Source organism: Geotrypetes seraphini, chromosome 9 (assembly GCF_902459505.1).
Source record: "Geotrypetes seraphini chromosome 9, aGeoSer1.1, whole genome shotgun sequence".
Classification (NCBI taxonomy): Eukaryota; Metazoa; Chordata; class Amphibia; order Gymnophiona; family Dermophiidae; genus Geotrypetes; species Geotrypetes seraphini.
This window is the reverse complement of record NC_047092.1, coordinates 189,844,260-189,859,656: the sequence shown is the minus strand read 5'-3', so window position 1 is coordinate 189,859,656 and position 15,397 is coordinate 189,844,260. Positions and strand designations below refer to the sequence as shown.

The 15,397-nt window shown below is 41.4% G+C and overlaps 1 protein-coding gene across 1 annotated transcript in view; it reads left to right on the top strand.

Moving 5' to 3' along the window:
- The first annotated feature begins 3,215 nt into the window (after nucleotides 1–3,215).
- Nucleotides 3,216–15,397, top strand: part of CHRD (chordin) — a 147,376-nt gene continuing 135,194 nt past the window's right edge. The window contains exon 1 of the mRNA XM_033959255.1: nucleotides 3,216–3,335. The gene's annotated coding sequence lies outside the window, so the exon portion shown is untranslated. The remainder of the gene's footprint in view (nucleotides 3,336–15,397) is intronic.

The following is a 15,397-nucleotide window of genomic DNA, read 5'->3' as shown; positions in this document are numbered from 1 at the left end:
CATGCTTTCCCTTGTCTGCAGCTGAGGGCCGGTCTGTTGTGGTGGGGTCTTGTGAGTCAAAGGGGAAGAGTATGGTTATATCATCTGCATAGCTGAATGAGGTTACTTCGAGGTTGTCTAGCATGGTACCAAGGGAGGATATGAAGAGATGGAAGAGCGTAGGTGACAGTGGTGACCCTCGAGGTACTCCGCAGGGATTGGTCCAGGGGTCCGATATAAGATCTTTTGTTTTTACTCTGTATGTTCTTGTTTTGAGGAATCCTTGGAACCAATTGTATACTCCGCCTGAGATCCCTATTGCTTCTAATATCTGAAGAAGTATGGTGTGGTCAACCAGGTCAAATGCGGCAGAGAGGTCGAGTTGAATTATCAGCATCCTTCTTCCTTTGCTAAGGTGCTGCTGGGCTATATCTAGTAGGGATACTAGCAATATCTCAGTACTGTGGTTGGACCTGAACCCTGATTGAGTTGGGTGGAGTAGGTTGTGGTCTTCAAGGTAGTTGGAGAGGTATTGTGCAACCAGACCTTCTATTAGTTTAACATATAATGGAATTGAGGCGATGGGTCTGTAGTTGGAAGGGGTGTCTATTGGGCCTTTGTGGTCTTTCAGTATTGGGGTGATTATGATTTCTCCTTGGTCTTGTGGGAATTGACCTTCCGTGAGAGTTGTTTGAATCCATTGCAAGAGGCTAGCTCTAAATTTGGGGGAGGCATTTGTTAGTAAATATGAGGGGCAATTGTTCAGGTCACATGATGCTTGACTATATTTTTTGTAGAGTCGGTTCATATCCGACCATTGTACCTCTGGGAAGTTGGTCCAGTACCTGTCAGCTGCAGTGGCTTCATCTGTTGTAGGGTTTATTATGATCTCGTCGAGATGGGTTGGTGAGTTGTTGAAGGAGGTTCTGATTGTGGTGATCTTGTTTTTGAAGTGGTCTGCTAGTTGGGTGGCTGTTGGAGGGTAGAGTCCTTGAGTGGCTAGGAATGGCTTAGTGTCGGTGAGGTTTTTTACAAGTTGGAAGAGTTTCTTTGTGTCTATGGATTCTGTGCCGATTAGTTTGGAGTAATAAGCTCTTCGTTTTTCCTTAAGTTTGACCTTGTATTGTTTTATTAGGTTTCTCCAAGCTACTTTGGTGTGTTCTTGGTTCTTATTTTTCCAGTCTCTTTCGAGTTGTCTGTAGTGTCTTTTTTAGTTGTAGAAGTTCGGTGTCGAACCATTTGTCATAAGATCTGCAGAGTTTGTGTTTTATCTTTACTGGGGCTGGCTCGTTCAGGGTTGTTTTGCTCAAGGAGTGCCACTGGCGAATGAACACATTTGGGCCTATGGAGGCGATTGAGGGGTCTACTATGACCCAGAATGTGGAGGGATCAATTTTTTGGAGGGTATTGAAGGAAGTTTTGAGGGATTTGTGTTTGTTTGTGCTTTGTGTCCAGTTGATGTTAAAGGTGAATTTGTAGTGGTCTGACCAGAGGGAGGGGTGCCAGGCCCCATTAGAGATATGAATGTCTGGTGTGTGGGGATGTTGGGACATGTAAGCTACAATATCAAGTTGGTGGCCTTTTTCGTGCGTGGGTTGAGGGTAAAGAATTTGGTAGGAGAGTGCATTGAGGTATGAGATTATGCCATCGACTTGTTTGGAGGTGTGGTCTTCTAGGTGGAGATTTATGTCGCCGAGGTGCAGGTTATGTGTTGAGGTTAGTGAATTCCGGAAGATGAAATCTTCAAGTTCGTGTTTTGTGGCGTTCCATTTTCCTGGAGCTAAGTAGCAGAGGATGCAGGTTATAGTGCCTTTGAGTGAGTCACTGGGGAGTTGGCAGGCAAGCAGGTCCGAGTGAGGGGTGGAGTGCTTGTCTAGGACTATTATATTAAGGTTGTTTTTTACTAGGATGGCCAGACCTCCCCCTCGCTTTTTTTCTCGGCAGACTATTTCAAGTTTGTATCCCTTGGGACAGAATTCTGTTATGCTTGGGTCCAAGTCGGAGGAGAGCCAGGTTTCGGCTAGGAATAGGCAGCCTAACTGTTCTTTTACTATCCAGTCTTTTATTAGGTCTGCCTTTGGGCTGATTGATCTTATGTTCATGTACGCACATGGGATAGAGATATGATTTTTGTGGGGTTGGGAATAAACTTTGGGTGGAGGAGGTTCCTGGGTGTAGGAGGGAGTTTGTGAACTGACCTCTTTGCATTGGGAGGTGGTTTTCGTCCCCACGTGGGTGGGATGCTTTCATGGGTAGCTGTTGTGCAATCTATCAGATTTCTTGTCTGGTTAAGTTTCTTGGGTGAGTGGGTCTGTCTGTATGTTGCGGTCACTATTGGAATAGGTGATAAGTGATAGCCTGCTGTTTTCCAGTTTGTTGAGAGGAGGGAGAGCAGTAAGAGGACGTATAGGAGTTTGGTTGTGAGGGGTGCCATGTTGTTAGTGAGTAAGGGTGATCGGCCTGGGTCTGGGAGCTGGATTGGAAACTTGGTGGAGGAAAAAGGCTCCTCTCCCGACTGGCAATGGGAAGGAGGCGGAGCGGGCTCGTTTGACTTGCAGGCAGGTCCGATGGTCACCCTCTCTCTCCGGCAGCGTGAGCTGGATTCCCGCTGAGGCTCACCGAAACTCAGTGAGACTTGGTGGTCGCAAAAGTCTCCTCTCCCAGCTGGCAATGGGGCGGAGGCGGAGCGGGCTCGTTTGACCTGTAATTAAAACTTCTCTTTCCCAATTCCTTTTGTTTCTAATAAGTCTAATTTTGTCTTAGTCTTTGTTTTACCCCCTCTTTATTTTAACCAAATTTCTATATTAGATTTTACCAATTTTTAATATTGTAAATCGTCCAGATAAATGTGATGGTCGGTATAGACTTATCAACTACACTGTTTGGTACTTGATCAGATTCCTATTCATTCTAGGGGCGGCAATAGAAGACTTCAACTCTAGCGCAGGGAGCAATTTTGGATTTTTCAGCTCCAGGCTGTGCAACCCCATGGATTAAATACAAGCATTGATTGGTTCTATTTTTACTGAATCCCGTCAGCATTTCTATAGTTAATCATGTCATCATTTTAGTTTTATCTTGTTTGCAGTATTTCTCTAGAATGCTCTCTTTTGTGTATCAGCTGTTTTTAGCTCATGTGATTTCAATCATTCTGTTTTGTGAATGAGATGACATGGTCTGCCCGGATTGGCTGGTTCGTGTTCAGCTGACCTGTCACATGATCTTTCTCCTGACAGGGCTGGACATGGTTATAAGCCCCACAACAGTGCTTTGAAAGTTGTGGTTGAAAGCAGAAGTTAGGATCTGCGTACTGTAAGTGGTTGAATGAGCTTTTGCTCTTTTTCAACTTTTAGCAGGTGAGCAATTTCATTTCCTTTTTGGGTTTGGGTTTTGTGTTATAGGATAGCCTGGATTTGGTGCTAAGGCCCTGAAGCAGTGGTTACCGGCCACGAAACGATTGTCGGCCTGGCCTCTTTGTGTTCAGTGGTTTTTACCATTAATCATTCTTGGCTATTTTTTGCACCCACCTGCTAACTTTAAACTTGTGCGAAAGTTTTTTGCCTATGATGCTTTGGGTACACCTCTCCGTTTGTCTGAGGCTTTTCTTTCGCTTAAGTAATAAGCTAGCTTTCTTGGCTTGTGTGGTGCTTTTGTTTTGGAGTGATATTTTTGAATTTTTGTACTATACTTCTCTCCATTCCTCCCTGTTTTTGTGGTCGGTATATCAAGCCATAAATAAACTTGAAACTTTATAGCGTTCCACATTCTTTGTTCATTTGCTGACATCCCATGGAACTCTTTTTGCAACTACACCTAGATTATTTCCACTAGCTGCTACCAGTTTGATTTTTATTTTTGTTTGTAATGGGGGACCTTTGGTGACACACAATAACCACAAGGGGGAGCCCTAGGACTCCTGCTGCAGAAAGAGAAACTAAGTCCTCCTGAGTTCCAGGGAAAAGATACTGTTACAGACTCCAACGAGTTCAGTCTCATATCCCCATCCCTGGGGATGGTTTCACACGCTAGTTCAAAAAAGATTTGGAAAATTTCCTAAAAGGGGATAGAGGGATATAGATAGAGGATTACTGCACAGGTCCTGGACCTGTTGGGCCGCCGCGTGAGCGGACTGCTGGGCACGATGGACCTCAGGTCAGACCCAGCAGAGGCATTGCTTATATTCTTATGTTCTATAGGCCATTATTGAGATGGCTTGAGGTATCCACTGCTTATTCCTAGGATGAGAAGCATAAAATCTGTTTTACTACTTGGGATCTCATTAGATACTTGGAACCTGGGTTGGCCACTGTTAGAAACAGGATACATTATGGCAACTCTTATGTTCTTATGTGAGCCAAGTATAGGACAATTGAGCCATCACTGATAAGGTTGGCTCATAGGCATTGGTGGAATGAGGCATTATGACATCACAATCTCAGCTATGGAATGTTGCTACTCTTTGGGTTTCTGCCAGGTACTTGGAACCTGGGTTGGCCTCTGTTGGACACAGGATCCTGGGCTTGCTGGACGAAGCTTCGTTCTTATTTATTTGTGGGGTTCACCTAAATAAGCAGCCAGAGGGCACAGGAAAGTACAGGAGGTGCCTATTTTCTTTATAGCATACTAGTACTTGTACAACTAGGTATATCTTCAAGTATGTGAGCATTTATTCCCATCATAGAGCCGCTGTAAGTGGTGTTTTTAAATTTCAGAGATACCCGTGCAAATTATGGTATTCTATAAGTTTTATGGTAACATAGTAGATAATGGCAGACTCTTAAAGACTTGAAGAGTCCATTCAGTCTAGCCAACATAGGGTTAACAGATTTTCCGTTTGAAAAATCTGGGCCCCTAGACCTGCCCCCCAGGCCCATCCAGTTCTACCCACCCTAGCCCCGCCCCCTACTGCCTGCTCTCATTGGGCAGGAGAGCATCTACACATGCGTGGATGCCCTCCTGCCCGACGGTGATTTGATAGAAGCTTTTCAAAACCCAGACAAAGTGCCAGGTTTTAAAAGCTGTCCCCAAAAGGAAGACATATCCAGAGAAATCCAGATGTCTGGTAACCCTAACTCAACAGTCACATTCATTATCAATTTGTGATTAAACCAACAACATTTTACTTGCTCAAGTCAACTTTAAGATGTCCTCTGCTCACCCATTGAGATACACGGCCTAGGGGCTATGAATGTGGTCTTCTGTCTTTGCCACTTTCAGGACACAGACCTTAGAATTCTAACAACACTGGCCTCACTTCTGCTGACCACTCTCAACCATCCTATCTATCATTCTATATACGGGGCCTAGACCATAGAAGCCTGCCCAGCAATGGCTTTAGCTCCCCACTGTCAAACCTATCCTAACACATCAGCAGCCTTGTTTTTGTCTCCATCTTCCTCACTGTGAGAGTATTCCAGGCATCTACCACTCTCTCTGGCAAAAGTGTGTGCTCCACTTATTCTCCACCTTGTTGCAGAGTTTTAATTTTCTCTGACAGTCTTTTTATGAAAGTAGAGTGAATTTTGAAAGTTCTGAAAGTTTATTTAGACATCACAGTTAATGCAGTAGTTCATGTAGTAGTTCATATAAATTTTTTAAGAACTTCAACAGCACCATAATATATGTGTATTTGCAGAGAAACATTTCATTATTTTTGTTCAGGCACTTATTCTATCTCATCTGAATTATTGTAACATATTATATTGCTTTCTTTCTAGTTGGTTGATTCTGAAACTTCAAACATTGCAATATTGCTGTTAAAATTATCTTTCACATAAAAAAATTGGTCACCTTTTCAGGCTTGTATTATTTTAAAACTTGCCTATTTGATTTTTAAACTGGAGAAATCCTTCATGTAGATATGATGTGCTCTTCTGCCAGTGTTGAAAACGTTGCCTTCCTATCTGTCTTTTCAAATGAGCTAAAAAAAAAATATATATATATATATATATATATATTTATTTGAAAATTCTTAATAGGCCATAGGGCTCATTTAAAAAAAAAAAAAATGTGCAACACATGACATAATGGAGGGGATGGGTAGTCATCTGTCCACAAAACGATCAAAGCATATAATAAAACAACCAACCAAAAAAGCATTGCACAACGCTAGTCACTGAAATCAAGATGGCTGCAAAGTGGACATTCCATGTGCATTCTGTAAGCATGGCATGGGTGGCATAAGGAGATGTGCATTTTGGCCTGACAGATAGAAAAATGATTGTTTGGGCATCCCGAAACATACCCAGATTTAGACCTACTTTAAAAGCAAATAATGTGAGCAAGAAATTGTCTTTTGACCCACTAGCAATTTGGATGTATTGGAGATTGGAGAGCAAGAAGCAAGCGTTTGTCTGTCTGTGTCCTTATCTAAAGCTTCACCTAACCAGTCCTGCTTTCTCATGCCAGACCCCTGCTACCCCATTCCCCCACCCCTGCTCTGTGTGTCTGTACCTTGTGCTAGGAGCTGGAGAGTGATTCTGATTGTGTCTCCAGTGTGTGTCTGGAATGTGTAAGGAGTGTGCCTGAGTTGACCTCTGTTGCTGTGAGCATCTTCGGACCATGTGCCAGAGCTGAGAGAATGAATTTCTGGGTGTCATCTGTCGGGGGAGGGTATTACTATGTGTGGTAGTGTTTGTGGGGATAGTGGGGCACTCCCTCCACCCCCAGCACAACCATCCATCCATGAATGCTGCAGGAGATACCCTGGCTTGAGGTTTTATACAGAATGTATATTTAAGCTCACTGTTTCACTGCTGTGCTCACTTTAGCAAGTCAACTCCTTTTGTCCTATTTATCTTTTTATATGTAAGCATGTCAGTCTCCTATGGGAATAATCCTTGATAATTGCACTGCGAGTATCTTATTGCATGACTGGTTTTATCTATTTATTTGTGTTCTAGTATTTGCCCGTGACATAGCTGTCTAGGCAAAACATGGCCAAGTAGGGTTCTTCTATTAATAAATTGCACTTCTCTTCAACTTATTTGGTCTAATTGTTGTACAAATAATATTGTGGAGCAGGACCTGGCACAGCACTTTTGTGTTATTTAGCACTAAATTCACAGAGAGCCCTAGGATGTTTCACAGTTGACACCTTCTAGGTGCAAACCAGTGGCAGCCGTGTTCTCTGGAGTTCGGAGGTTGGTTGTGCGACTGAGGGCTCTCTACAAATTATCCTTAATTATTTCCTAGTAGTGTTTAAAGGAAGTAGTGTGTTTCACTCTTATCTTCTCTGTGGGCAGTCGCTCCCCCTGATCACACTTTCCTCCTTGGGGCTTGGGAGATTTCTTTTTTTCTAGTTTTGTCAGCTCCCATTTTTCGGGTTTTCCTTAGATACAGTCCGTGTTTTGGCATTATTGCTTTCCTCAGGAGTCCATAACGTTTATCTCAAAGACATTTGATATAAACATTATATATCATTCTGTCCTGTAGCTTGTACAGAACGATATTTATCTCAAATGTCTTTGTTTGGACAGTGCACTGGTTGGATTCCTGAGGAAGGCGTTTACTGCTGCACAATGTTATTTGACATCTACATTTGAGGATTGTTTAGCTTTATTTATTTATTTAGTCATTTATTTAGCCCGTCCTCCCAAAAGATCCCAGAATGGGTTACATTCATAGTATGGGTAGGACAAATTTTAGTGAGACATAGACTTTACAGCATTTACAGCATGGACAAAGGGGTTTAGATTACAGCAATTACGGTATAATAATAATAACAGTTTATATACCGCAGGACCGTGAAGTTCTAGTGGACATAGGGTGGTTTAAATTGCAGCATTTTCAGTGTAGATATATTAGGAAGTGAAGTAGCTTTTCTTTGCAGGTGGGTGCATCTTTGTTGTCAGAGAATATGGTAGTAATTCAGGTTATATTTGCGGTGACATGCAAGTTTTAGCAAGATTCCATGTGGTATATTAGGTGGTGTCTTTGGGATTCCATCCGTCCGGGGTGTAGACGTGGGTCTTCAAGGAGCTGAGTTTGTAAAGAGGAAGGTTTTCACGGCTTTTCTGAAGTTCCAAAGACTGTCTAATGATCTAATGGATGTGGGGATGATGTACCACATTCTGGGTAAGTAATGAGAATATGAGCGTCTTCGGGCTGTCTGAGACGTGAGTGAACGGCCTAGTGGCAGGACCAGCCATTTTTCTGTTTGGGATCTCAATGATCGGTTGGGGACGTAATTTTGAAGTTTTGATGTAGTTTGGTGTCATTTTGTGGAAAGTCTTGAAAGCTAGCACTAAGGCTTTAAAGGCGCATCGTTTTTGGATAGCTAGCCAGTGCATGGATGTTAGTGCAGGGGTGACATGGTTGCGGAAGCCCAAATTTTTTAGGAGTCGGATTGCAACATCTTCTACATCTTGTAGACGGGAGAGTGTTTTTGCTGGTAAGCCCACTAGTAGAGCGTTGCAGTACTCTAAGCGGGATAGTACAAACGTGTATAGGCGAAATCATTTTCTGAAAAGTAAGCACGGATGCATTTTAGTTGGTGGAGGTAATAGAAGGATGAAGATACTAAATTTGATACATGGTCTGAGAGCGACAGGTTTGAGTCGAGAGTCACTCCTAGGCTGCGGACTTTGTCTTTGGCTGTAAGGGTATCATTTCCCCAGGAAAGAGATGGGCGGGGATATGCGCATTATTAAGCAGCATTATGGGATAAAGACCTCAAACAATTGCTTGTGCCCACTACCTAAGTGGAATTCAGGAAACGCCTAAAAACACCTGTTCCTGAAATACTTAGGAAACCAACCTATACAATCTCAATCCTCAACAAATGATCGCTAGAACTATCAATAATTAAGTCTGTACTTTGTTTATTCCATTTAATCTGTAACATTTCTAAACTGCATAAAACTTCACGATCCTGCGGTATATAAACTGTTATTATTATTATTTATGTATCCAGAGAAGTTCTGTTTTTGACGCGTTGAGTTGTAGTTTATTTGCAGTCATCCAGTTTTTTATTTCTTTTAGGCAGCAGTGAAGTTTTTCCATTTGTACATCTCGGTGTTGACCTAGGGGAAGGTAGAGCTGTATGTTGTCTGTTTACAAGTGTATTTTGATTTGGTGTTTTTCTGCAATGTCGAATACTGGTTTGACATATATGTTAAAGAGGAGTGGGGACAGTAGTGCACCCTGAGGCACTCCGTAGTCGAGAGGTTTTGGCTTTGATAAGGAAGGTTCCAATAATACTTTCTGAGACCTTTCGTTTAAGAAGGAGAACCATGCCAGTGTGACATCATGGATTCCAATAGAGTGTAGTCTGGATAGGAGGAGTGAGTGATCGATGGTATCGAAGGCAGCGCTCAGGTCTAATAGGACCAGCAGAGCATCTTTCCCCTCATCAAGGATTTTCCAGCAGTCATCTACGATGTCTAGAAGCACTGTTTCTATGCTGTGGTGTTTCCTGAATCCTGATTGGAAGTTGGGAGAGGGTGTTTGTTTCCATGAAGTCTCGTAGTTGTGTGAATACAATCTTTTCTAGTATTTTTAAGATGAATGGGAGATTTGACACTGGCCTATAGCTGCTTGAATTGTCTGGGTCCATGGTGGGGTTTTTTAGGAGTGGTCTTACTACAGCAGATTTCCAGCTCTGTGGTATTATGCCAGATTGTAGGGACTCGTTAATTAGAGATAAGATGGATTTCAGGAAGGATTCGCTGGTAGCTAGAAGTGTGGTGGATGGGTATGGGTCCAGGATTGATGTTGTGGGGTGTAGGCAGGGCCAGATTTTCCTATAGGCTAACTAGGCTTCAACCTAGGGCCTCAAGATCAAGAGGGGCCTACATTCAAATTGTTAGCAAAATTAAAATTACACTATTCTAAAAACAGTGAACACTAAAACACTGAACTGAAAATAAGGAGAAATTCTACGCTTCGGGATCGGAACCGGCTCTGGCCGCAACGGGGCGCCGACTCGGCTTCTCCCTTTCTTTTTCTCGCCCTGGGAGGAGGATCGGGGAGGGAAAGACGTCAGTCCGGAAACAGCTGGGCAAAGCCCAGCCCCGTGGGGAGAGAGGCAAAACATGGATCCATCAGGACAGGGCGGCCCAGACGGGCATCGGGGGGGGGTTTCAGTGGAAGGGGGATGGGAGGCAGGCAGGCTGGCATCGGAGGGGGGGATGGGGGGGTTTAATGGAAGGCAGGCAGGCAGGATGGCATGGGGGGGGGTGTTCAATGGAAGGGGGATGGGAGGCAGGCAGGCATCGGAGGGGGGGGTGAGGTGAGGAAGGATGCACTGGGGGCACTATGGACATAGGAAGGGGCAATGTTGTATGTTATGTTTGATTAGTTATTGTTACAAGTACTATATATGGTGCTGAGAATAAATACCCAAATAAGTGTTCTCGACTTTTTTTTATTTATTATCCATGTCACATTTTTTATAAAGGTTAGTACCAATAACAACGTTTCATTTAACATATTGATATATATCACAGTAATGATGTATTTTATTATCTCTCATATAATTTACAAACTTAAAAATGGGAGGTGAAAGGGCCTCATAAGTGGAATAGCCTAGGGCCTCTTTTCATCTAAATCCAGCCCTGGGTGTAGGGAGACTATTGTGCTTTTTAGGTCGTCAATGGAAACTGGTATGAAGCTGTCTAGAGAGTCTATCTTGTGTAGGTTGTTATTTTGTATAATTTTTGGGATGCTTGGCAGAGCTTTGGCTTCTATATCTAAGGATTCTCGTATCTTTGATATCTTGTCATGGAAGAAATTTGAGAGGGATTCACTGTCTAAGTTTGATTGTTGGATGTGGTGTGGTCCTTGGGAGGAGGTGAAAAGGTTTTTCGACAGTGAGAAGATGGCCTTTGATCTGTTGGGGATTTTGGATATTAGGTTGTGAAATATGCCTTTTTTGTTTCGAGTGTTGCTAGTTTATAATCTTTAAAGAGGCTTTTCCAAGTGGATTTGCCCTCAGCGTTGTGTGTTTTGCACCAGGTTTTTTTCCGCTTTCCTGACTTTCCTTTTCTGTTCTCTCAGGCTTTCTGTGAACCAGGATGATGAGAAAGATCTTGTGTATGTTTTGACTTTTTTGATTTTTGCTAATTTCTCGTACAGCGACTTTATGCCAGAATGCCATGCCTGTGCTTTTTCCTCTAGTGAGTTGGTCGTGGAACTTGTGAGTAGATCTATTTTGGAGATGCCAATGGAAAAATCATGAAGGTTGACTGACTTTGGGTCGAGTGTGGTTGCTTTTTGTGACGCTTATCTTCTATCATCCAGAAAAAAATAAGGCGTCTTCAAATAGTACAAAATACAGCAATAAAAATAATAACAAATTCAAAAAATACGATCACGTTACACTTATCCTAAAAAATGCTCATTCACTCCCAGTTCAACATAGAGTATCTTATAAACTAGCTCTCTTAACATTTAAAATTAAATAGTTGAACCAACCGGTATTTCTGGACAGGCTTCTTATTCCCATACTATCTCTAGAACTCTAAGATCTTCTAATCAACATTTTCTTACAATACCTCCTTGAAGGTTATAAATACCAGGCAAAACGAAATCTTTTCAGTAACAGCCCATCAGCAATAGAATCTCTTTCCTATCTATCTAGGAGAGGAAACGAAGCTAGATAAATTTTAAGGTTCTCTGAAAAGCTTCCTTTTTAATGATGCTTTTGGAAATTAATTTAAATGAATGCTTTACAGCTTCTATTCAAATCTCATTATTAACTAACACCAAGGAAAATTTTTTTTGATTACCAGCGACCCCATCCCTGATGTTTTTCCCCCACTACATGTTCTTTTCTTTAAAAAATTGTAGTTTTTAGTTGTATCCATTTGAAGAAATGAGTTTGTGGTAGTTTGTTACTTTCCACCAGTCGTTGAAACGGAATCCATGTAGAGTTCGAGTAGAGATGGCATAGACGATGTATTCCTTTGGATTGCCATAATGAGTTATAAGTCGGTTTATTTTGTATGCGGATTTTACAGTTTCCCCAGAGTGGTAGTTGCGTAGTTTCATTCCATGTCGGTGAAAGCATTGCATCTATGTGTCTTAGAGCTGTACAAGTAGATGCCATGATTGGTTGAAGGTGTTGAGAGTCTTTCTGTCTAGTAAAAGGTAAGTCTGCAAGATGAGTAGCTGTAGCAAGCGAGCGTTCCAGTAGTAGCCAATGTGGTGCGGAGGTGACATCAGTGGTATGAAGCCATCTAGATCCTTGCCTCAGCAAGAAAGCAATATGATAGTTTTTATAATTGGGAAAGTTCACACCTCCTGATTCTTTATCATTTCTGAGCTTTTGTAGACTAATACGAGGTGGTTTGTTGTTCCAAAGGAAAGCTGTAAGAATTTTGTCCAATTTAGCATAGAAGGTAGATTTCATCAAGACTGGTAACATGCTTAACGTGTAGTTGATTACCGGAGAAACCATTATTTTAATTGTATCCATCCTTCCCCACCAAGATAGTTTCAATGGGGACCAAGAGGACGTTAAGAGTCTAACTGAGTCCAGAATGTGGGTAGCGTTATGTTTAGAAGTTTCTTCTAGGTCAGGTGTGAAGTGTAAACCAAGATATTTCAATTTGTCAGGCGACCACATTAGACCAAGATCTTTAATGGACGATCCAATTTCCGGGCAGTTTAATTGCATCACTTCCGATTTGGATAGATTCAGTTTGTATCCAGAATGAGTAGAGTAGTTTGCCAATAGTTGTAGCAAAGGAGATAAGGATTCAGGTGTGATATACAATAAGATGTCGTCCGCATACGCTGACAGTTTGATATCCACCCCAGCATATGTGAATCCTTGTATGTGTGGTGATGTGCGAATCGCAATTAGAAGGGGTTCCAATGCTATGTTGAAGACAATGGAGACAGGGGACACCCCTGTCTCGTCCCCCTGCTAGGTGTAAAGGGTAAGGAAAAATGTTGGTTAGCATATATTTTGTTAGTCGGTGATGAGTATAGGACCTTAACCATGTTAATAAATATAGGAGACAATCTAAACCATGACATGACAGCAAATAAATAAGGCCATTCTACACGATCAAAAGCTTTTTCAGCGTCTAATCCAACTGCTACAAGTGGATAATCTATATTTTTGGCTAAAGAGATTACATGAGCAAAAGTTCTGGTGTTGTCGCAAGACAAGCGATTGGGCATGAATCCAGTTTGGTCTGTATTAATCAATTTAGGCAATACCAATTGCAATCTAGCGGCTAAAATTTTTGCGTAAATTTTAGCGTCTGAGTTGATTAGGGATAATGGTCTGTAATTACCAACTTTAAGAGGATCTTTGTTTGGTTTAGGCAGTACAATCGTAGTTGCCTCAGTGAAGGATCCCCTAATGTCTCCAGTGGATTGCAAATAGTGAAAAAACTCTAGTAAGTGTGGAGAAAGCCATTTTTTAAAAACCTGATAAAATTCGGATGGCAGGCCATCAGGTCCGGGTGCTTTGTTAGTAGACATTAGACCTATTGCCTCATTTATTTCTTCTACAGTAATTTCAGTTTCTAAGCCAACGTTATCCGATTTATCTAAGCAATTATGTGTGAGGCCATCAAGAAAGGGGATGGAATCCCCAACTTGTTGTGTCTCAGTTGAGTAAAGGGTAGAATAAAATTCGTGAAATTGTGTAAGAATTTCTTTGGGATTAGTGACCAGAGTATCATTATCAGTAGTTAGGGCTAAAATTGTGGATTTATTCCTTTTCCCTTTAAGATATGGAACAAGATGCTGGCCACATTTGTTACTATCAGAATAATATTTGGCAGTGTTCATAAAAATCTGTGATGCAGCTGTTTTGCTAAGGCATGTATTATATTGAAACCTAATATGTTGGAGTTTCTTTAGAGTTTGCATATCACTAGGGTTCAATTGGTGTAGGATCTCAAGATGTTTAAGTTCAGCTTCATAGGTATCCACTTCCTGTTTATTAGTTTTCTTTAGGTGAGCATTATAAGAGATTATAACTCCCCTTATATACGCTTTAAATGCATCCCACACTGAAATCCAGGAATTATCTTGGGGTGAGTTTAAAGAGAAATAAACTTGAATTGCTGATTCTATGTGATCACAGAATTGCTTATCCTGGAGGAGACAAATATTTAATCTCCACGTTCTCTGAGAAGAAGGGACAGGAAGCGTATCCAAGGATAAGAGGACTGCAGCATGGTCCGATACACTAATTGCTTTTATGTCAGTTTGTGCAATGGATTTAACTAAAGATGAGCTTATCAAAAAGTAGTCAATCCACGAATATGAGGCGTGGGGTGCAGAGAAAAAGGTGTATTCTCTATCTTCCATGTGGGTTATGCGCCACGGATCTATTAATTTAAATTGGGCAATAATATCTTGCAGGCATAACCAGGTCTTTGATTTTTTATGTTTATATATCGATTTTCTGTCTTTCTGTCTCTGAAAAGCTTCCTTTTTAATGATGCTTTTGGAAATTAATTTAAATGAATGCTTTACAGCTTCTATTCAAATCTCATTATTAACTAACACCAAGGAAAATTTTTTTTGATTACCAGCGACCCCATCCCTGATGTTTTTCCCCCACTACATGTTCTTTTCTTTAAAAAATTGTAGTTCCTCCCATTCCTCCCCCCATTTCTGTTTCATCATGTTTTAAAGTCTGTCTATTACATGTTCTACCTATGTATTTTTATTGATGTACATCGCTTTGAAAATTTTATATAAGCATTTTATCAAATTTTAAATAAAACTTGGAAACTTAGAACTGTGACTTTGTTGTTAATAAATTTGTGTGTTCATCCAGAGATTGTCATGTTTTTCCTACATTTTCTGTCACTGTTTTACTTGTTGCTGTGGGTTTCCTTTGGCCCTCCTTGTTTCTTAAGCAAGAGGAATCTTGTATGTATGGTATCTAAAATTTCAATAAATAAAAACCTAAAAAAAGACATACTATAAAATAGATTCACATTTTCCCATTCTACACCACTCAGGATTATGTAGACCTCTGTCATATTTCTGTTCTCTCAGGGCTTCTGCAGCTGGCATTGTGCTTTTTGCAGGTTTCCGGGTCTCGCTGCATCTTGTCAGGTGGAAACTAAAGTTTCAGCCAACATGCTGTGGCTTTCTTCAGGGTATGCTGTGAGGTCTGCAGTTTGTCTTTGTAAATAGTGGGTCCACTGACCTGATTGGGAACAGGGCAGTCCATTGGTCACCAATTTGAATTTTGGTGGGAAAGTCAGTTGGTCACAAATTTGAATTTTGGCAGGAAAATCAGTTGGTCTTTTTTTCCCATAGAATGGAAAAGTCTCTGGTGAGTTTAAAGATGTTCTTCCAGGGTTTCCGCAGCTGGTATCATCTTGTTGCAGGTTTCCTGTTCCCAATCAGGTAAGTGGACCCACTATTTACAAAGACAAACTGCAGATGGAGGATATAAAACAAAGAATGGTGAAGTTTCTGGAATCCAATGGATTAC